This window comes from Eleutherodactylus coqui, chromosome 4, assembly GCF_035609145.1.
Source record: "Eleutherodactylus coqui strain aEleCoq1 chromosome 4, aEleCoq1.hap1, whole genome shotgun sequence".
Classification (NCBI taxonomy): domain Eukaryota; kingdom Metazoa; phylum Chordata; class Amphibia; order Anura; family Eleutherodactylidae; genus Eleutherodactylus; species Eleutherodactylus coqui.
In genome coordinates, this window is record NC_089840.1 from 21484451 (window position 1) to 21508162 (window position 23712).

The window sequence follows — 23712 nt, forward strand, 5'->3', positions numbered from 1 at the left end:
ACGAACCTATTGAAATCAATGAGTTCTATTTAGAGACAAGCGAACATACTCGCTAAGGGCAATTACTCGAGCGAGTATTGTCCTTAGGGAGTACCTGCCCGCTCAGAAGAAAAAATTCGGGTGCCGGCGCGGGTGAGCGGTGAGTTGCGGTAGTGAGCAGGGGGAGTGGTGGGAGAGAGGGAGAGAGAGATCTCCCCTCCGTTCCCCCCCGCTCTCCCCCGCCGCTCCCCGCCCCCCGCCGTCACCCGAATCTTTTCTTCTGAGCGGGCAGGTACTGGCTAAGAACAATGCTCGCTCGAGTAATTGCCCTTGGTGAGTATACTCGCTCATCTCTAGTTCTATTAACTGTGTATAACACACAGAAGAGCACTTAGTCATTGAAGACCGCTACAAAGGGAAGTACAATCCGAATATGATGGGCGATTCTTCCTGCTTCTTACAGAGGAAAAGTAATGTTTCTTAAAGGTGGAAGTCAAGATCCAAGCGTCATTTCCCACCAAAAACAGTCGAATAGTAATATTATGGCACGTCCAAACTGTTATCATCTTAACCCCTTAGTGACCAAGTTTTTTCCGTTTTTCCATTTTCGTTCCCCCTTTTAAAAAATTCGAACTCCTTTATTTATCATTCGACATCGCTGTATGAGGGCTTGTTTTTTGCGGGACGAGTTGTATTTTTTTTAAATGGTGCTATTTAATGTACCATATAATGTATTGAAAAACTTTAAAAAATTCTAAGTGGAGAGAAATGGAAAGAAAATGAAATCCCGCCATCTTTTCTCGCATCTTGTTTCTACGGCGCACAAACTGCAACAAAAATGATGTAATACCTTTATTCTATGGGTCAGTGCGACTGCTACGATACCAAATATATAGTTTTTTTTTTTGCTGTACTACTTTAATAAGGTTGTAATACGGCAATTTGCTAAAATGCATAGGAAATAAAATGAGCATAAAAAAACATATATGGGGGCTTTTGGAGTTTACAGAAAATATGCAAAACCAAGTTATGTCCAATAACAGGACTTTATGAAGCGGTGGACGCCAAATGGCTGTACGTAAAATAGGAAATTAATAAAATAGGGGGAAAAAAGGATCACACATGGTAGACAGATGGCTGCAGTTAGTATTTTTCTTCGAACTCATTATCAATTTACAAACTCCCAATTCCTCATCTTTTAGCCGACCCGTATGCCACAACGCGACCGTGCCCTGCACCAGCACTCCATGTGCCATGTGGGTAGCTCCATAGACAGACTGTGCCCTGCACCAGCACTCCATGAGCCATGTGGGTAGCTCCATAGACAGACTGTGCCCTGCACCAGCACTCCATGAGCCATGTGGGTAGCTCCATAGACAGACCGTGCCCTGCACCAGCACTCCATGTGCCATGTGGGTAGCTCCATAGACAGACCGTGCCCTGCACCAGCACTCCATGTGCCATGTGGGTAGCTCCATAGACAGACTGTGCCCTGCACCAGCACTCCATGTGCCATGTGGGTAGCTCCATAGACAGACCGCGCTCCATACTAGACGGCGAAGTCAACACAACAAGGTCATTAATGTTTAATACCCATCAGACAGGATTTGCTTTAACATGTGAGCGGCGGCTGTGATACGATGCTGCGAGGAATGCTAATTATGTAAATAATTATACCCGCCACGTGTCAAATGTCAGCATAAACACGAGGGTTATCCCTCCAGGCTATGTATAACGATAGACGCAGAAGAACATCATATTAATAATTCACCACGGGACACTTTGGGATCATCCATGCTTTTTCTCATCTCTACATACATAATGACATATACCGGAGGACACGGATTCCTGCAACGCCTCTTCCACCATAACGCACGGTATCAGATTCATTATCATCCGTGCCGTATACAGCAGCGGAGAATTCATTACACTTTAGGTATCATTTACATAAATGTTCATTTGTCAGGATAATGGAAGGTTACTCTTGTGTATAAAGTGTAATCATCTGCTGCACGAGCAAATGAATGATGGCGGTAAATAGATTATATTCTAGTACTGCTAATAGTATAATTAGGAATAGAATCCCCATATGTGTCTGTGATATGTGCAGAAATATCACACTCTAATTGTATACAGATAAGCGGCACCAACAAGAAGGGGTCTTCAGTTCATGCTGCTTGCTCCAAATTCTGACCTCTAACAGAAATCTGGATCATCTGACCAGGTGATGTTTCTCTGCTGCTCAGTGATACAATTGTTGCGCTTTTTTGCCCCCTGAAGTCTCGCCTTTCTGTTCCTCTTAGGCAACAATGACGCCTAAACTGGGCATCTACACTTTTAGTCTATGACGGCATTCCCGTCACTTATAAAGTTGTGTTGTATTGTTTCCTATATTGGTAATGTCACCTTATCCCCTTCCTGCCCCATTACATATATGATCATGATGGGCGGGAAGGGGTTTCTATGGAATGATGTATATTTACATTATATGAAGCCAATTGTGACTGACAGCCAGTCTCCTGCCACAGCGGTGGGTATCGGCAAAAACAACGTTGATTGCGGCATGTATAGAGATGACAGAGGGAAGGAGCTTCCTATATAATGATTTTGGCCCTCTGCCATTAAATAACAGAGGGCCAATGGGCTGCCATGGCAACTGGAGGCCTAACAGTGGCCTCTGCATCTGCCATAGCAAGTACTGGCAGGGAAATCACATAATACACTGCAGTACATAAGTACTGCAGTGTAATATCTGAGCAGTCATATGATCAGAGGCTCAGGTCCCCCTAAAGAGATACTTAAAAAATTGAGTGAAAAAATTCTAAATAGAAAATCAGGTAAAAAAGAAAACTTTTTGTGATTTTTGCCTTTACTTATTTTTTTTTTTTTTTTTTTTAAGCCATATGTTTGGTATCACTTGAAAACACAAAATGCTTTTTTTTATTTTACCACCCAAAGAAAACCCAATAAAAGTTATCAAAAAATTCATATGCTACCCAAAATGGTGCCAATAAAAAAATGGCAGCTCAGTACGCAAAACACAAGCGCTCATACGGCTCCATTAATGGAAAAATAAAAATAAAAGAAGTTTTGGGTCTTTGATTGCATTTTAAAAGGAAGGTTTTTTTGTAAAGTTGTGGAAAAACCTGGAAAAAATAATATTATCTCGGTATTGTCGTAATTGTACCGACCTCAGAAACAAGTTACCATATCATGTCATTTTTTGCACAAAGCCCCCCCCCACTCTCAAAAATAAAAAACAATTGCAAAAATATGTTAGACAGTACATTATATGTAGCCCTAACAACAAAGAAGCCCTCGCATGGCTGGGATAATGAAAAAGTAAAAATAAATATGGCTTTTGAAAAGTAAAGATGAAAATCCCAAAGGGTTAAATTGGCAGCCAAGTTGTGTAATGGTGGTGATGCGTGCCTCACGGGAACACAACATTTGTAATTAATGCCAAAGAAGTGGCTTCAAATGTGCGTATGAGACTCTATGTAGGAGTGAAAGTGTATAATGTGAGGCAGCAAGTGAGAGAGGGAGGAACCTCACATCGAGACCCAGAGAGAGAAAGAAACTGCAAAGAGAGAAAGGGAGAGAGTTGTCAGAGTTGTTTGCCACAGCCTATTGTCAACATCTTAGAGTGACTTCACACGAGCGTGTGCTTGTGCGTACATATGTGCACACCCCTGTACGTGCAAAAAACAAGCGTGTATGCAGTTGCGGGCATTGCCTTCAATGGAGCTGCGGCTGTTGCTGGTGGCTCCATTGTGGGCAATGGTCTGCCACTACCTCTAAAGTGATTTTATTTAAGAATAAGCTCTTCCCTGAAAACATCCCTTTTAGTGTTTAAATATATATATATATACATACTTACCTGTCTGCTGCTGCCATGTCGCCCGCAGGGATGAAGAACACATCTGCCACATGAGGCAGATGCTTTCTTCATCCCCGCTGGGAATAAAGAATTCCCTAGCGCAGCTGTCACAGATGACAGCTGCGCTAGAGGATCCAGCTGCCGACATCCTGTAATTGTTTTTCAGGGAAGGAATTTAAATATAAGTTCTTCCCTGAAAAACAAGCCAAAGTAGTGTAATAAAAAAAAAAAAAAAACACATACTCACCTTTTTTCAGCTGCCGGGGCTTAGCCGGGTTCTATCTGCACTGTCCCCTGCTCTGCAATGAAGTTCTTTCAGTAGACAGGGAATTAAAATCCCCGGCTGCTGAAAGAGCTGCTTCTGATTGGCTAAGGCAGCTCTCGCTGAATAAAGGACAGGCGAGAATGACAGTGTGGATTCACACTGAAACTGATCCACGGAAAACTTGTCATGTGATTTTATGCTGCACCCCGGGGTTACGGGGAGAATTCCCATACAAAGAAGCGCCAATCGTGAGAAGGCTGGGGCTCTAATAAAGTGTCCATTCAGTGTATATTACAGCTGTGCAGTAGGAGAAGGGGGCACATACTTTTCTCACAGAACTGTAGATGCACAGCTATAAATATTCTGTCTACAGGGTGCAATATGAGTTACACTTTTTGCTTCTGAAAAGTTCCTCCAGTGATTTATGGCGTACGTATTTTTAGTGTCAATCACATATATGTTAATTGGACTTTCATCTGAATTCTCCCTGCAATATGTTATCACTTTTACATTACTCTATATTGACAAGGAACCATTAAACTCCATAATTATAGCCCCCCGTAGTACATTTTGATGAGCCAAAACCTGCCTGCACTTCTCAATGACATCATCAGCTTTACACTTTATAAATCACCATCTGGAAACCCTTCCCGCTAGATCCGTCTTTCATTATGCCCGGAGATATTGGTAGTTAATTTCAATCAGTGGCCGGAGTTTGTTGATGAATTTGTATGAGACGGAGGTCGTGTCATTCCACCTTCACTTACATCTCTGAAACCAACTTGGAGCAGAAAAAACATTTTGGCATTTTTATATGATTTTGTAATGATTTTATATTTTGCCTTATGTCTATCTATCTCATATCTATCTATCTATCTATCTATCTATCTATCTATCTATCTATCTATCTATCTATCTATCTATCTCATATCTATCTATCTATCCATCTATCTCCTGTCTATCTATCTATCTATCTATCTATCTATCTATCTATCTATCTATCTATCTATCCATCTATCTATCTCCTATCTATCTATCTATCTATCTATCTATCTATCTATCTATCTATCTATCTATCTATCTATCTATCTCATATCTATCTATCTATCTCATATCTATCTATCTCATATCTATCTATCCATCTATCTATCTATCTATCTATCTCCTATCTATCTATCTATCTATCTATCTCATTTCTATCTATCTCATATCTATCTATCTAATATATATCCATCTATCTATCTCCTATCTATCTATCTATCTATCTATTTCATGTCTAATAGATATGAAATATATGGATAGATAGATAGATAGATAGATAGATAGATAGATAGATAGATAGGAGATAGATAGATGGATAGATATGAGATAGATAGAAATGAGATAGATAGATAGATAGATAGATAGATAGGAGATAGATAGATACGAGATAGATAGATGGATAGATAGATGTGAGATAGATAGATATTATCTATCTATCTATCTATCTCACATCTATCTATCCATCTATCTATCTCATATCTATCTATCTCATATCTATCTATCTATCTCATATGTATCTATCTATCCCATATCTATCTATTTATCTATCTATCTATCTATCTCATATCTATCTATCTCATATGTATCTATCTATCCCATATCTATCTATCTATCTATCTATCTATCTATCTATCTATCTATCTATCGTATATCTATCTCATATCCATCTATCGATCGATCTCATATCTATCTATCTATCTCATATTTATCTATCGATCGATCTTATATCTATCTATCGATCGATCTCATATCTATCTATATCATATCCATCTATCTATCTCATATCTATCTATCCATCTATCTATCTCATATCTATCTATCTATCTATCTCATATCTATCTATCTATCTATCTATCGATCTCATATCTATCCATCTATCCCATACCTATCTATCTCCTATCTATCTATATTCTTTATCTATTCATCTCATATCTATCTATCTATCTATCTATCTATCTATCTATCTATCTATCTATCTATCTATCTATCATATTGCATTTTGAAGCAGCTCATTTATAGATAGAGTTGCCAAGTCTTCTTGCATATGAACTAAGGGTCAAGTAGAAGAAGGTGTTTCTCTCCCATATGACAGTAATGAGTAGGACAATCGATCACTTCAACATAATTGGAAATACCAATTATTCTAATGTAACAACTTTGCCTCGACTTCCATTAAAACCATCTCAGCTCCTCAGGGAGAGATGGCAGTCTTAAAAGGGAACCTGTCATCAAGTATAAGCACCATAAACTAAGTTATGTTTAGTTGACAAGGAGTCCAAGGAGCTTCTTTTTATACTCACTTGGTTCCCCATTCCTACCGTGTCCCCCGGCGAAGTCAGTGACTCTTTCCAGAAGGGAATGCATGTATTCCCATTGATCTCTATGGGTGTGTGTACACAACCCTGGAAAGAGCCAAGCTGCTGTGTGTGCACTGACTTTTGCCAAGGGACAACACAGGTACAGGTGACTCCACATCACCTGAACTATAAGCACTATTACTTAGTTTAAAGGGCCACTCCAGCATGAACTCAGGACAGGTATGTGCTGTACATTGCGGGTCCTCTGGGCTCAGCCCACCTTGATCACCTAGATTGATAGTTCTCTCCTGTTTCATGTCTAGAACGGGCTCTACAAGAGCAGCTGTGCTCTGTGAGACTTGAGTCATCCATTGCTCACTTACACAGCCTGTACAAGTTCAAGTGCTCATTAGTGCCATTGAACTTATGAATGACTTCATGACTGACCATCGCTCCATTCATCCTGGGCTCTTCTCTACCTCCACTCTCGTGATTGGTTTGGATCCCAGCTGATCACCAATGATCTGATACTTATCTCTTATCCTGTGCATAGGGAATAAGTCTGTTTTGTGAGACAACCTCTTTAATCCTTTAGTGACCACAAATACGCCTTTTTAAGGAGATCACTAAGGGACGTTCTTTTGATGCATTAGCCTTTTTATGGTACATCAGGATGAGGCCAGTATGGCTGCCCCATGCCGGATGGAGCGAGGGGGTACTCTTTTTGACAGCCGGGCTCCAGATCTAACAGCCAGGATCACAGTTAACTCTGATTTCGACCATTTAATCCCTTAAATGCCCGTGGTCAGTGCGACTGCGGCATCTAAAATCGGTCATCAACATCAGATCAGTAGGAAAGAGAGATGAGCGAGCATACTCGGTCAGGCGATTTACTCGAGAGAGCATCGCCTTTTTCAAGTAACTGCTGGCTCGTCCCTGAAGATTTGGGGGGGGCGTGGGGGTGAGCGGAGGGTTGTGGAGGGGATCGGGAGGGAGAGAGAGAGAGATCTCTCACTCTCCCCCCGCTGCCGCCCCACGCCCCCCCCCCCCAATCTTCAGGGACGAGCCAGCAGTTACTCAAAAAAGGTGATGCTCTCTCGAGTAAATCGCCTTACCAAGTATGCTCGCTCATCTCTATTAGGGAACCATTGCCCCCGACACCCACTGATCAGATCATTGAAGAGGCCGTCACGCTTGGGTAACAGCTGCTGTTATTTCACTTTATACCAGGCACAGCGCTGTACATTGTATAGTGGCTGTGTCTGGCATTGCAGTTTAGTCCCATTTACATGAATGAGACTGAGCAGCTCTCAGGCCACATTATTGATGAACGTGACTTCATACACCTGAGCGCCCACTAGAGCCCCACAGGCTGTTTAATCAGCTGATCGGTCAGGGTCACAGAGCGGCGGACCCCCACAGATCTGATATTCATGAACTGTCCTGAAGATAGCTCATCAATACTTTAGTCTGGATAAAAACCCTGTAAGCAATGTATCTGTGTTACAAAGTTACATCCTTACTCAGGTAGGTATCACAGGCTGAAATATCTATTTTAACTGCACTTTATGGTCTAAGAATAGGATAAATATGAAAAAAAAAATGTATAATTTCAGGAATTCCAGTGATATTAAAATAATGGAACCAACTTTGATTTCTGAAGCTGAACACAAACAGCAGCCGCTTTCTTAATGAGAACGTTCTGTGAATTAACTCTCCGATATCATCAGAAGACATCAAATCACTGGAGTCAGAGCTGCATATGTTATAATAACATTTGTAAAATTACATTTGGTTTAATGATAACATATAAACTGTATTATCATGATAACGAGCACAAGATACAAGCGTTCTGGACGTGATCTATTCTCATGGAGCAGAGGCATATTACATTAGAGAAGAATATACTGTAAATCTCCGACTGGCTCCCGCCGATCTGGGCGCCTTGGTTCTGGAGGATAGGCGCGATATATATAGAGGAGACAGTGAATGGTGTCCAATATGTAATATTAAATTACACTATTTCCATTATATAATGCATCATTACAGCTTATTATTTACGACCCCAATTCTACAAAAGTTGGGGGGAAAAAAGAATGCAATGATTTGGAAATCTCATATAAACATATTTTATTCACAGCAGAACATAGAACATATTAGAAGGGGAAAGAGAGACATTTTTCCATTTCACTTAAAAAAATTGAAATTGATGGCAGCAACACAACAAAAACTTGGGACAGGATTAACAAAAAGCTGGAAAAGGGGGAGGACTTATTATTTTGTATAGCGCCAACTTATTCCGTAGCGGTTTCAGGTAATTTATTTATTACCGCCCAGCAAGCTGGGTACTGGTTTTACCGACCTCGGAAGGATGGAAGGCTGAGTCAACCTTGATTCGGCTACCTGAACCATGCAGGAATTTAACCTGCAACCTTCAAGTCATGAGCGAGAGCTTAGGACTGCATTCTGCTGCCTTAACACTCTGTGCCACACAAGGGTACTCATGAAAAAAATAGCTGGAAGGCCAATTTTCTAAGTCCCACAAATGTATAAGAAGAGCATGTTCGAGAGGCAGAGTCTCTCAGAAACAAAGATGGTCAGATGTTCACCAATCTGTGAAAAAATGCATCAGAAAATTGTGGAACAATTTCAGAAAAATGTTCCGCAACGTAAAATTGTGAAGACTTTGAGTATCCCACCATCTACAGTACATAATATCATCAATGGATTCAGAGAATCTGGGAAAATTCATGTGAAAAAAATGCAGCGATATCGCATGAAAAAAACGCGCAAGAAAAACGCAAGTGTGCAGGAGCCCTTACTGTGCAAAAAAATTGCGACAATTAGAACCATTGGTTTCCTCTGAAGTGATCATATGCCCATTTTTTAAAGGCGGAAAATACTTGCACCTGCATAGGATAGGACATGCGTACCTATAATGCACGCAGGTAAGGTCCATGCTACGCGTAAAGACATTGTGTGCTGTTACAGAGGTGACAGGGAATGAGGGGACTCCCGGAGGGTTCTGTTGATCCCCGCGGGGAGTCCCTTCATCAATGTCACAGTGTTAAGTGATGAGGGGTCTGCAGCGGGGACAAAAGAATTCCCTGCAACAGTTATCACAGAGGACTGCGATGCCATCCCACTGTTTGCAATGCAATGGGATGCAGGCAGCCCCTGCAGCAATGATTTTCAGAGGGCATTAAATTCGAAATATAAACCCTACCCCGAAAATCATCCCTAGCTGTTGAAAAAAAGAAAGACTTAACTCACCTAGATGCGCTGTCTGGCACTTCCCCCCATCATTGAATGACAGCTGAGCGTTTGCTGCCTCTGATTGGTCACAGCGCTCAGCCAATCAGAGGCAGTGCTTTCTGGAGGTGGGGATTTTTTCAATCCCCGACCACCAGAATACAAATGAAGACAGATGGGGATGAGAGCCGGACAGCGCTTATAGGTGAGTTAATGTTTTTTTTTTCTTTTTTTTCCTACCATAACTCCCAGACAGCACACCTGCTGTCTTGGGGTCATATTTGATTCTGATCTCTCTTTTACCCCCTATATCCAATCTCTGTCCCGAACATGTCAGCTGCACCTTAAGAAAATCGCAAGAATCCGCCCTTTCCTCACTGTGGACACGCTAAAAACACTCACTGTTACCCTCATCCACTCTTGGCTTGATTATTGCAACTCGCTGCTGATCGGCCTCCCCTGCTCCACACTCTCCCCTCTCCAATCCATCCTGAATGCAACAGCCAGGCTCATCTTCCTGTCCAGCCGCTACGCGGACACCTCTGCCCTGCGCCAGTCACTGCACTGGCTGCCCGTTAAATACAGAATACAATTTAAACTCACTACCTTCATCCACAAAGCGCTCCACATCACCGCCCCGCCCTACATTGCCTCCCTCATCTCAATTCCCCACCCAGCCCGGGCCCTCTGCTCTGCTAACAAAAGTGCCTCTTTAATTGGAACCTCTCATTCACACCTCCAAGACTTCTCCAGAGCAGCACCAGTCCTCTGGAACGCGCTACCAAAAGCTATCTGGGCAATCACTGACACACTAAACTTCCAGCGTGCCCTAAAAACGCCCCTCTTCAGGGAGGCATACCATATCCCCTAAACCAAACCCTCAGTACTCCACCTGATAACATGCTCCCTGTCCCACAGACTGTAATCCCTGCTAGCCGTAATCAAACGGCATCTATGGTCATACCGACTCCGCCACTATACGGCCTGACCATTGTCTATGTGTGTATAGCATCCCACCCTCTCCCCCTCTCCCTACCGTGCACATCTCCAGCCCCTTTACCTTCTGGATCACCCGATTATTTGTAGTATGTAAGCTCATTGGAGCAGGACCCTCACCCCTACTGTCTCCAGCAATTGATTACTACATGTAACCGCGGTCTTGTTTTTATTCCCCGTCTTGTAAGCGCTGCGGAACATGTTGGAGCTATATAAATAAAGATTACTATTATAACTTGAATGGGTGATTTTTGGTCAGAAAATTGGGCAGAAATAGGACACGTTGCATTTTTTTCCCCAGACTGTCCATCCAAGTACAGAACGCCCCCGTGTGAATATCTCCCCCCCAATCCATGGGTTCTATTTCCATGTGAATTCGATCTGATTTATTTCAGTATGAAAATTGCACAGAAAAATCAGGGGAATTCTGTCCATTTTGCTTGTGATTTTTGGAAGCTTTTGTGATGTTTTTCTGCATGTTTTCCATCTGTTTTGCATGCATTTGTCATGCCTGTATAAAACTAAAAGCCCCCCAATTCTCTTTTTTCTTTATGGTCACCATGGCTGCATGTATTAACAATGGATAAGACTCGCATCATATAAATGCAGCCATAGAATCGAATGGGGGATTTTTGATGAAAGCCATAATAGGACTTGCTGCAATTTTTTTTTTACTCAAACCGTAAAAACAAGTCCACATTATTATACCCACTCTAATGAATTGGTTCTATTTCCATGTGATTTCAGATAGGTTTTTTTCTTTGGTATTCACGTGGAAAAATCGCCTGTGTGAATTTACCATAACCGAGGATAAAAGACCCATAATAACAGGAGGATATTATTGCATCATTATTTACTTTTACTCATCAGAAGCAACTTTGGGCTGGATTCAGACGAACGTATAACCGCTCGGTTTTCACGCCGAGCCGATATACGGTGTCCTCATCTGCAGGGGGGGAGGATGGAAGAGCCAGGAGCAGGAACTGAGCTCCGGCCCCCTCTCTGCCTCCTCTCCACCCCCTCTCCGCCCCTCTGCACTATTTGCAATGAAAGTAGGTGGGGCGGGGCTAAATTTCGAGAATTAGCCCCACCCCGCCCCGCCTCTCCTCATTGCAAATAGTGCAGAGGGGCGGAGAGGAGGCAGAGAGGGGGCGGGAGCTCAGAGCACTGCTCCTGGCTCTTCCAGCCTCCCCCCCTGCAGAGAGAGATGACGTATATCGGCTGGGCGTGAAAACCGAGCCGATATACGTTCGTCTGAATCCAGCCTTTAACCCCTTGAGTGGCACGCCCGGAAAAGTTCCGTGACGAGCTCCACTGCTCATAGTGACATAGCCTGGAAGATTTCCGGGCTATGTATCACTATGGGAGCTGCAGAGCACAATGCCACAAGCTGTGACAGTGTGCTCTGCCTGCACAGACCCACAGAGAACACAGCAAGGGCTTTGAAAAACCAGCAGAAGATATTGCCGACATGTCGGCAATGTCCTGCTTTGTTTACAGGTTGCCATAGAGACCATCGGCTTGTCAGAAGCAAACCGATGGTCTCTGTGGCAGGGAGAGCTGGTTGTTAGCTGTCAGAGGACAGCTAGGTACCTGCTCTTACAGCAGAGATCAGAGAAAACCTCCGATCTCTGCTGTGTTAACCCTTTACATGCTGCAGTCTATGTGACTGCAGCATGTAAAGGGCTGTCACTGCAGCATGTAAAGGGCTGTCACCATCGGACCCCTGGAATGTGATCAGGGGTCCTGATGGGTCCCTGTGGAAGTCCCCTAAAGAGACAAAAAAAAATAAAAAATTTTTAAAAAATTAAAAAAAAAAAAAGTAAAAAAATTATTAAAAAAATAAAAAAAACACTTGTCTCCCTTTACTTTGTAAAAAATAAAAAATACAATCACACATGTGGTATCCGTGTGCGTCGTAATGACCCAGAGAAGGAAGTTAATACATTATTTAACCCCTTAATGACATGGCCCCTTTTTTCTTTTTTCCCCATTTCTTTTTTTCCTCCCCCATTTAAAAAATCACAACTTGTCCCGCAAAAAACAAGCCCTCATATGGCCATGTCAATGGAAAAATGAAAAAGTTATGGCTCTTGAGACGCAACTGCAAAACTAGTTGAAATTCAATGATTAGACCATTTTAAAAAACCTGCCCTGGTGGGCACGACAGGGTGGTAGGAAACCTGCCACTCAAGGGGTTAAAGGGGTTTTCTGGGACATGAAAAAAAGCATTACTGACTTAAAATAAAGGAAAATTGAATACTCACTTATCCCGATGGCTCCCCGTCCAGCGCTGCAGTCCTGGTGGCGAGAAAAAGCGGTGGGCGGTCACATGCCGTACATTGTGCACCTGACCACTCAGCCACTCACAGGCTTTGGCTTTATTCAAACCAGCGTATATCGGCTGCGCTTTCAAGCCTGGCCGATATACGCTGCCCATCTGATGCATTGGTTTACAATGCATCAGTTTAGATGGGTGAATTCCTGTGGCGTAAAAGCGCCTGGCCGACCAAGATAGCGCATAGAAACGCATTTCAGCTTGGCGCTTTTACATCAGCCAGGAAAGATAATTCAGGAACTATCTTCCTGGCCGGAATATGGTGGCGGCTCCCATTGCTGCCCCTTGCTGGTTGTTTGCAATGGGAGGAGGCAGAATGGCGTGGGAACTAGTTGCTAAGCTCCTGCCCCATCCCACTTTTTCCCATTGCTGGCAGCCGACAAGGGGCGGAGAGGATGCGGAAGCTTAGCACACTAGTTCCATCCTGCCCCCTTCCCTTGCCGACAGTCGGTGAGGGGGCAATCCGGGATCGGCGTATATGTGCCTGATCCGGACCGTCTGAACTGGGGCAGAAATGGCAAATTTGTGCGCCTCTTCACACGATTTTGGACGCGCCATAGCCGTGACACAGCTGACCAAAAATCGCTATGCTTGTGTGAATGAGCCCTTCAGCTGTGATTCTTTCATGGCCACTGATGCCTGTGAATATCCAATTTTTCTTTATCTAAGCTCATATAACTTTTTCTTCATGTCCTGGAAACCCCTTTAATTTTATTTGGAGTAAACTTTTACATTGTTGCAAACTTTCTTCCCTTCCGTAGTGTTACTGTGCTCTTGTGCCCCCTGTTTACTCCTCTAGGGGTACTGGCTTACAACTTTATTCCCTTCCGTACTGTTATGCTCTTCTGCCTCCAGTTTACTCTTCTAGGGGTTCTGGCTTACAACTTTTTTCCCTTCCGTACTGTTAATGTGCTCTTGTGCCCCCTGTTTACTCTTCTAGGGGTACTGGCTTACAACTTTATTCCCTTCCGTACTGTTAATGTGCTCTTGTGCCCCCTGTTTACTCTTCTAGGGGTTCTGGCTTACAACTTTATTCCCTTCCGTACTGTTAATGTGCTCTTGTGCCCCCTGTTTACTCTTCTAGGGGTTCTGGCTTACAACTTTATTCCCTTCCGTACTATTAATGTGCTCTTCTGCCCCCTGTTTACTCTTCTAGGGGTACTGGCTTACAACTTACTTCCCTTCTGCAGTGTTCCTGTGCTCTTCTGCCCCCTCTTTACTCTTCTAGGGGTACTGGCTTACAACTTTCTTCCCTTCCATAGTGTTACTGTGCTCTTGTGCCCCCTGTTTACTCCTCTAGGGGTACTGGCTTAAAACTTTGTTCCCTTCCGTAGTGTTCCTGTGCTCTTCTGCCCCCTGTTTACTCTTGTAGGGGTACTGACTTATAACTTACTCCCCTTCCGCAATGTTACTGTGCTTTTGTGCCCCCTGTTAACTCTTCTAGGGGTACTGGCTTACAACTTTCTTTGGACTTCAGAATCCACCCAACCAAAAACTTGTTTCTCGGCTCCCGCAATGCAGTGCAATTGGAAATGCTCACATTTGATTTATAGCAGCCATTTCACCAGCTTCTGTAATAACAGTCAATTTGTCAAGATTCTTGTAGACAATTACTATGTCATCTATACTGTGTGTACGAACGGACTCCATACTGTGTACCGCTAACCCTTCCATAAATTAATGCACGCAGAATAAATGTGCTTTGGATCGTCATATCCCCCGGCATGATCTGCTTATTGCTCTTACACGGCAGCTGTGCTTTGTCCTATTCTAGAGCCAGGATCCAGAGGAAAGCCGCCTGCTAGAACCAGCCATAAACCGCGTCGTAGTCATCCATCATGTTATGTTATTGCATTACAGCAGCCAAATCAAAGTTATCATAGACTTGACCTGCATCAACACCTGTTCCACACAATCAGATTTGTGCTGATGAAAGGTCGCACAACATCATTTTGCTTGTGGACATTATAGATGGGATTTAGGTTTCAGAGACTGAAATAGCGACTCTAAATGGACTTATTTACTTACTGGTCGCACTTTACCCAAAAGTTCACAGGCAATACAAAAGTGGATGAAACTGGGATCAGGGTGCAGGTTAATAATAGTTGTGGCCCGCTGAGAACATCTGATATCGGCTTTCCAAGTACATCTTCTGTGCGCCTTTAGAAACCAGGTTAGAAGATGTAGTTTTGCGCTGTAAATAGAATTTTATATCCGCAGCTGTTAAATCTTACTATAAGAATAGGAACCATATTCTATTTCCTGTCAGTAAATGATTTATCTCTATATAACATGCCAGAAGAGCCCTGTACAGCTGCCATCAGAAGCATTCAATCCACACTGGAAATTAGGTTTATAGGTCAAATTTAAAGGGAACCTGTCATCACATATGGGGCTCAGACATAGTGGAATGGGAGTTCATACTATTCGGGTCCCCGTCCCAGCACTATGTCCCCGTGAAGTTGCTGTGTGCACACAACGTGACTCTTTTCAGCCGGCTCAGTGCGTATGCTCTCTCATTCATCTCTATGGCAGAGTACAGCCAGCGTGCATGCGCATGGCAACTTCATGGGGACACAGCGCTGGAGCGGAGGACCTGGTGAGTATCAAGCACAGCTCCCCGGACTCCCCATACCATCACTTTTGAGCCGTAGTTCATGAGGCTCAAGCATGATAACAGGTTCCCTTTAAGAGCTGTCAACTGGTTAGAAAAAAAGTATCAAGGAAGAACAATTCAAACAACTCAACATAACTAATATAACAAGTGGCTTCTCCAAATTCACCACAAAATGTCACTTTTAATGGTATTCTCAAAATTATTCAGCCTCCTGAATAGAATCCTTCATAAGGGTATATTCACACGGACGATTTTTCCGTCTGACTTTGAGTGTGTAAACGGATGGAAACAGAATTCAGTCATTTTAATATAAATATCACAGGTGAACAGTAAAAAAATACAGCGTCATCTATTCTCAAGCGTGTTAAAAAACTGGACTGCACTTGCCAGTGTGGTTTATTCAAACACATGTAACCGTAGGGGCCATAAAAAAACATTAAAAAAATGGAAACAAGAGAACCGGGAAATGCGGAGCCTGTACTTTTATGCATTTTTGTTTTACAGGCCTGAAAAACGCATGCAAATCATGTACAAAAATCACAAAATCACAAGAAAAGTTGAACTGATATTGTCAGGACTGAGAAAGATCTCTCATGTGTATACAGACATAGCGCCCTTTCACACAGGCGTCGGCGTTTTTACATGTACTGGCCGGCGCCATAAAAACGTGTGAACAGACGAACAAAGGCACCGTTCAGACGGCCCGCACCTGGCGCATATATGCCAAACCTGGATTGCAGTCAGGCAGGAGGAGACGGTTTATCTCTGCTAAACTATCCCCCCCGAAAATCCCGGCAAAAGAGCACTACAAAGTCGCGTGACTTTGTAGCAACACGATATTGCACAGGACACAGATGCAATATCGCTGCGATTTTGCATTCCCCTTGTGGAAGCGGCCTAACTCACAGGAGATATTCAGATATTCACTCTGTACACTAGGTCGTCAGACCCCTAGCAATCAGACATTTAATGGGAAAAGTTATTTAATAGAGATGAGCGAGTAGTGCCTTAGCCGAGTATCTCCCCGCTCGTCTGTAAAGGTTCGGCTGCCGGCACGGTTGACAGGTGAGTTGCGGCGGTGAGCAGGGGGGAGAGAAGGAGAGAGAGATCTCCCCTCCGTTCCTCCCCGCTCTCCCCCGCCACTCCCCGCCCGCCGCCGGCCCCCGAATCTTTAGAGACGAGCGGGAGGATACTCGGCTACGGCACTACTCGCTCGAGTAATGTGCCTTAGCGAGTATACTCGCTCATCTCTATTATTTAACTTATGCATATGGTAGGTAGTCACTGGATTAGGGTTTGGCTAGTCCATGTAAAGCAGGTCAGTGCATGCACTGATTCGTCTGCACTGCCATGTTGCTGAGCTCCTATCCTCCTTCACCTCTACCTGCTCATGTGATGCTTCCAATGCAGAGAGCAGGTGGAGAAAGTGCTGTGGAGGGCGCAGCATTTGAAAACCGCTTCAGAAGCAATCGGCTAAGCTGGCGCCCCCCGACCTTCGATTATGACCGCACCCAGGGCACATGCCCCACTTGCCCCACCCCCAGCTATGCTCCTGAGTGCATGTGTTCTGGTGGGTGATTTTTCCTGCAGTCTACTTCTCTGCTAATGATGCAACAACATACCAATATGTTATCTTCACCCTATATTACCGGGTACTTTGAGATTCATGTTTACATTAAGATAGGGAATTGCATTTTACTGAATGTGCGGACTACGCTTGATGTATACAGATCTGTTCAGTGCCACCATGACTAGTGCGGGGAGCTATGCTGTTATCTGCCACCATGACTAGTGCGGTGAGCTATGCTGTTATCTGCCACCATGACTAGTGCGGTGAGCTATGCTGTTATCTGCCACCATGACTAGTGGGGTGAGCTATGCTGTTATCTGCCACCCTGACTAGTGGGGTGAGCTATGCTGTTATCTGCCACCATGACTAGTGCGGTGAGCTATGCTGTTATCTGCCACCATGACTAGTGCGGTGAGCTATGCTGTTATCTGCCACCATGACTAGTGGGGTGAGCTATGCTGTTATCTGCCACCCTGACTAGTGGGGTGAGCTATGCTGTTATCTGCCACCATGACTAGTGCGGTGAGCTATGCTGTTATCTGCCACCATGACTAGTGCGGTGAGCTATGCTGTTATCGTCGTCTACCCACATTATTTGTGTAGCCAAGAGGTCAGTAGGGCTACACAAGGGGCTAAACAAACACTATGAGGCGCTGGTGTTGGCATTGTAAACGTTTGATTTAGAAAGTGTACAATCTATTCAGTACCAACAAGATTGGCGCGCTGTGCCGTTATTTTAACATGCCTTCGCTATTAGCACGCTTGCGAGTCAATAGATTGCGATAGGCAGATAGCATGAGGCGCCGAGCAAACGTTTGGCGCAACTAGCATAAATGTTGGGTGCGCCGAATGTTTGTTTGAGAGAGAATACATATACATGGAAACGTAAAGCTGTACGCTTCCATACTTTTAACGTATACGGTTTTGTTCATAAATGGCTACAAAAAAAAGTGTTCAAAACTCTATTTAAAAGCCTTTAGGGTGCATTCACATGAGCGAGTGTGATATCGGTCTGAGAAACTCACAATGATATTTCACTTGCAACCCCGCGATTCCAGCTGCGAGTGCGATGCGCTTTTCGAAAAAAAAATGCATTGCGTCTCTGCAACGTGGGATATTAACATCCATGAAAATCACAGATTGCAGTATAAAAATAGAACTGCAAACATACTAAATAGAGATGAGTAACCGTACTCGTTTAGGATGATTTAGCAATCGAGCACCGCTTTTCTCGAGTAACTGACTACTCGGGCGAAAAGATTCGGAGGGCGCTGGAGGGCGGCGTGGTGGAGCGGGGGGTAGCAGTGGGCAACAGGGGGGAACTCTCTCTCTCCCCCCCCACTCCCCTCTGCAACCCCCCACTCACCCCTGGCGCCCCCTGAATCTTTTCGCCCGAGTAGTCAGTTACTCGAAAAAAGCGGCGCTCGATTGCTAAATCATCCTAAACGAGTACGTTCGCTCATCTCTAATACTAAACTGATCAGTATATGGCTGGATTCACATGGGCGTATATCGACCGGGTTTTCACGCCCAGCTAATATATGCTGCCTCTCTGATGCATGGTTTACAATGCATCAGCGCACATGGGCGTATTTCCGCGGCGTAAAAGCGCCCGGACGGCCAAGTTAGTGCATTTCGGCCATGTGCTTTTATAGAGAAGGGAGGTGGGAGGGAGTTTAGCAGCGTAACTGCTAAACTCCCACCCCCTTTCCTGCTCCTCTCCACCCCTTGCCGGCTGTTTGCAATGGGAGGGGGCGGGGCTAGGCTCCATCCTTGTCCTGGATCCTCCCATTGCTGGTTGCGACAAGGGGCGGAGAGGGTGCGGGAGCTTAGCACACTAGCACCCGCCCCGTCCCACCTCCTCCCCTTGCCAAGAGTCGGCGAGGGGGAGGGAAGGGAGAGACAGTTAAGCTGAGCTAAACTGTCTCCCTCCACCCAACGGCATTGCGACCTTGGCGTATATGCACCGGGCCAGGGCCATCTTAATGGGTGCACAAACATTACACTTGTAAGTCGCTGGCGGGCAAACATAAAAATGCTGATACCTGTATGAATCCAGCCTAAGGGTGGTGGCACACAAGCGAATGAACAAAAACGCTCGCCGCAGCGCAGTATTTTTGTACATGTACGAGACTTAAAAAGGAACGTAATCAGGGTATTGTATATGTGCAATTACGCATGCAAGACCAGTTGGTACACGTGCGTGTCACACCCTTTCCATGGAATTAAATGGCAATTTCAGCCTAATAAGGTCCAGCTGTCTCTTTGCGCAGGGTCACACCCTTCATCTTGTATATTTTCACACCTGCCCTAGAGACCTATGGCACTTTTGCTGCACAAAACGCAGGAAAATAGAGCAAGACCTATTTTTTTGTGCATGCACAAAATCAATGGCTTCTATTCTCTGTGTTTAGCGTGTGCAAATACCAGCACAAACATGGCCGTGTGCGGCCACCCTACGGCTCTCGCACATTTTAGAGTATTTTAGGCCATGTGCTATCTGTACTAATCCATGGACAGCACTCAGCCCTAATATAGGCTATGAGGACATGCAGTAAGGCTTTTTCACATGGACTGATAGCCCGCATGATAACATTCATAGCATGTCTTATTCCTGTCCATTACTAATGACAAATAGGACATGACAATGGAAGTCAATGTACTTACTGCCTCCGCGTAAACCGAACAGCACATGAACTTGTGCCCCTGTGCTCTCCTATGCAAGCTACGCTAAAGCCTCTCGGGCTCAACTCCAACACACAGCTAGTGCGCACCTAGCCTAGTGGCAGACCGCTGGAATCAGTTTTCCAAAAGTACTCTAAACAATGTCAACATCTGCAAAAGTATTCATTTATAGGGGATAACTTGCTAATCAGTGAGACTCCCCCGATCTCAAGAACGGGGGTACCACGACCCCCATCCTCCTCACTGCGGGGTTACTGCACTCCCTGCAGTGAAGAGGGGACTGAATGAAGCGCACAGTAGACGGGGCATAAACGCTGGGGTGCATTTACTCAGACCATATGTTGGTCTAAACAAACTAGAAGGTGAGAGAGGAGACTTATAAGACCGTCCATGCTCCTCTGGGACATAAGCCAAGCCAGAAACCTGCTGCTCACTGATGAGGGGCAATCACTCCGAAACAGCTGTCTGTGTATGGTCTCTGGCTTTGGCTCACAATTCTCAGTCATTGTTACAACACTTGTCGAAGGAGTCTGACATGGACTTGCAGGAATGCTGTCTTCCAGTAGGTGGCGCTGCAGAGGCATTGTTCCATGTTGGTTTACTTAGCAGAATAATCTATAGTTTTTAACCGTACCATTTGGTGATTCATACAACTCTGTGATTGCATTTTATTATTGTGTCTTTTTGTGAGACTCCAAATTTCCAATTTTCTCCATTATTTTGTATATTTTGTTTCACGATTTTCCTCATGGGGGTTAAAGAAAATGAGAACTTTTTTATTCGGGTCTTTATGAATAGAGCAATTTTTTTTACTATATAACCCATAATAGACCCCATATAGTTCATCAAATAAACACGATTAGTCTCCGTATTTGTCTTTGCTGATTTTCTTGTCATTTTTTGCTACCGTTCCTGCGGTAGATCAGATAAGCCGCACAACCGCCTCACCACCACGGAATATTCAAGGAAGAAATCAATTAGGAGATAGATGCTCATTATTTCTAGAACACCTGCCTAAATATATTAACATTTCCTTTGATACGCGTTACAGTATATCCCCCCCCCCCCATTGTACCGCCAATAGCAGCACGTAAAAACCACCTCCGTAGACCGCGCACCGTCTTTCTATAGAAAACAGGGTTTTCTTAATAGTTAGGAGTGTTTGATAAATGGTTTTGCGGCGTCCATTAACATGGCTGCCATCTGTATTCAGCAGATGTTTGGGAGTGTGAGGGTTATCAGGCGAGATTTACGTAGTAACACTTTCCAGCACAAATCAGATTTCCAGCGAAGGAAAGTCCTTTCACTTTCCTCCCGTTCTTACCTTGAAGCCCAGCGGTACCCTTTATGTTTACTGACCTGAAAACCTTTCATAGATGTAGGTGATAACACTCATACAGTGAGAAAAGTAGAAGAATCCCAACCTGCCGCAGTGAGCGGCCGCGGAGGCGCAGTGACGGTACGGAGATGGGAAGTAAATGCAGCAAGCAGATATAGAACAGCTTACAGAGACACGAGTACACAATGTATCATTTATGGCTTTTTATACAATGTATTGTTCCAAATGACACATAATAATGTTCTGTAGCACTTTACACATCAGAGATCACACAGACAGACATTACATACAGTATTACACCAATTATAGGGGTGAGGGTCCTACTCACAAGAGCTTACAGTCTATGAGGAAATAGGGGGCACAAGAGCTTACAGTCTATGAGGGAATAGGGGGCACAAGAGCTTTCAGTCTATGGGGAAATAGGGGGACACAAGAGCTTACAGTCTATGAGGAAATAGGGGGACACAAGAGCTTACAGTCTATAAGGAAATAGGGGGACACAAGAGCTTACAGTCTATGAGGAGATAGGGGGACACAAGAGCTTTCAGTCTATAAGGAAATAGGGAGACACACGAGCTTACAGTCTATGAGGGAATAGGGGGACACAAGAGCTTACAGTCTATGAGGGAATAGGGGGACACAAGAGCTTACAGTCTATGAGGAAATAGGGGGACACAAGAGCTTACAGTCTATGAGGAGATAGGGGGACACAAGAGCTTTCAGTCTATGAGGAAATAGGGAGCACAATAGCTTACAGTCTATAAGGAAATAGGGGGACACAAGAGCTTACAGTCTATGAGGGAATAGGGGGACACAAGAGCTTACAGTCTATAAGGAAATAGGGGGACACAAGAGCTTACAGTCTATGAGGAGATAGGGGGACACAAGAGCTTTCAGTCTATGAGGAAATAGGGAGCACAAGAGCTTACAGTCTATAAGGAAATAGGGGGACACAAGAGCTTACAGTCTATGAGGGAATAGAGGGACACAAGAGCTTACAGTCTATGAGGAAATAGAGGGACACAAGAGCTTACAGTCTATGAGGAAATAGGGGGACACAAGAGCTTACAGTCTATGAGGGAATAGGGGGACACAAGAGCTTACAGTCTATGAGGAAATAGAGGGACACAAGAGCTTACAGTCTATGAGGGAATAGGGGGGACACAAGAGCTTACAGTCTATGAGGAAATAGGGTAACACAAGAGCTTACAGTCTATGAGGAAATAGAGGGACACAAGAGCTTACAGTCTATGAGAAAATAGGGTGACACAAGAGCTTACAGTCTATGAGGAAATAGAGGGACACAAGAGCTTACAGTCTATGAGGAAATAGGGTGACACAAGAGCTTACAGTCTATGAGGAAATAGGGGAGCACAAGAGCTTACAGACTATGAGGAAATAGGGGGACACAAGAGCTTACAGTCTATGAGGAAATAGGGGGACACAAGAGCTTACAGTCTATGAGGAAATAGGGGGACACAAGAGCTTACAGTCTATGAGGAAATAGAGGGACACAAGAGCTTACATTCTATGAGGAAATAGGGGGACACAAGAGCTTACAGTCTATAAGGAGATAGTGGGACACAAGAGCTTACAGTCTATGAGGAAATAGGGGGACATAAGAGCTTACAGTCTATGAGAAAATAGCAGGGACAAGAGCTTACAGTCTATGAGGGAATAGGGGGCACAAGAGCTTACAGTCTATGAGGAAATAGGGGGACACAAGAGCTTACAGTCTATAAGGAAATAGGGGGACACAAGAGCTTACAGTCTATGAGGGAATAGGGGGACACAAGAGCTTACAGTCTATAAGGAAATAGGGGGACACAAGAGCTTACAGTCTATGAGGGAATAGGGGGACACAAGAGCTTACAGTCTATGAAGAAATAGGGGGACACAAGAGCTTACAATCTATGAGGAAATAGGGTGACACAAGAGCTTACAGTCTATGAGGAAATAGGGGAGCACAAGAGCTTACAGACTATGAGGAAATAGGGGGACACAAGAGCTTACAGTCTATGAGGAAATAGGGGGACACAAGAGCTTACAGTCTATGAGGAAATAGGGGGACACAAGAGCTTACAGTCTATGAGGAAATAGAGGGACACAAGAGCTTACATTCTATGAGGAAATAGGGGGACACAAGAGCTTACAGTCTATAAGGAGATAGTGGGACACAAGAGCTTACAGTCTATGAGGAAATAGGGGGACATAAGAGCTTACAGTCTATGAGAAAATAGCAGGGACAAGAGCTTACAGTCTATGAGGAAATAGGGGGACACAAGAGCTTACAGTCTATAAGGAAATAGGGGGACACAAGAGCTTACAGTCTATGAGGGAATAGTGGGACACAAGAGCTTACAGTCTATAAGGAAATAGGGGGACACAAGAGCTTACAGTCTATGAGGGAATAGGGGGACACAAGAGCTTACAGTCTATGAAGAAATAGGGG

General features: G+C 44.2%; 1 long non-coding RNA gene across 1 annotated transcript in view; it reads right to left on the minus strand.

Annotated features, from left to right (window-relative positions):
- The window catches only part of LOC136624567 (uncharacterized), a 45362-nt gene extending 30130 nt beyond the window's left edge, over positions 1–15232 (minus strand). The window contains exon 1 of the long non-coding RNA XR_010792351.1: positions 15078–15232. This is a non-coding gene — a long non-coding RNA (uncharacterized lncRNA). The remainder of the gene's footprint in view (positions 1–15077) is intronic.
- Between the last annotated feature and the right edge of the window lie 8480 nt (positions 15233–23712).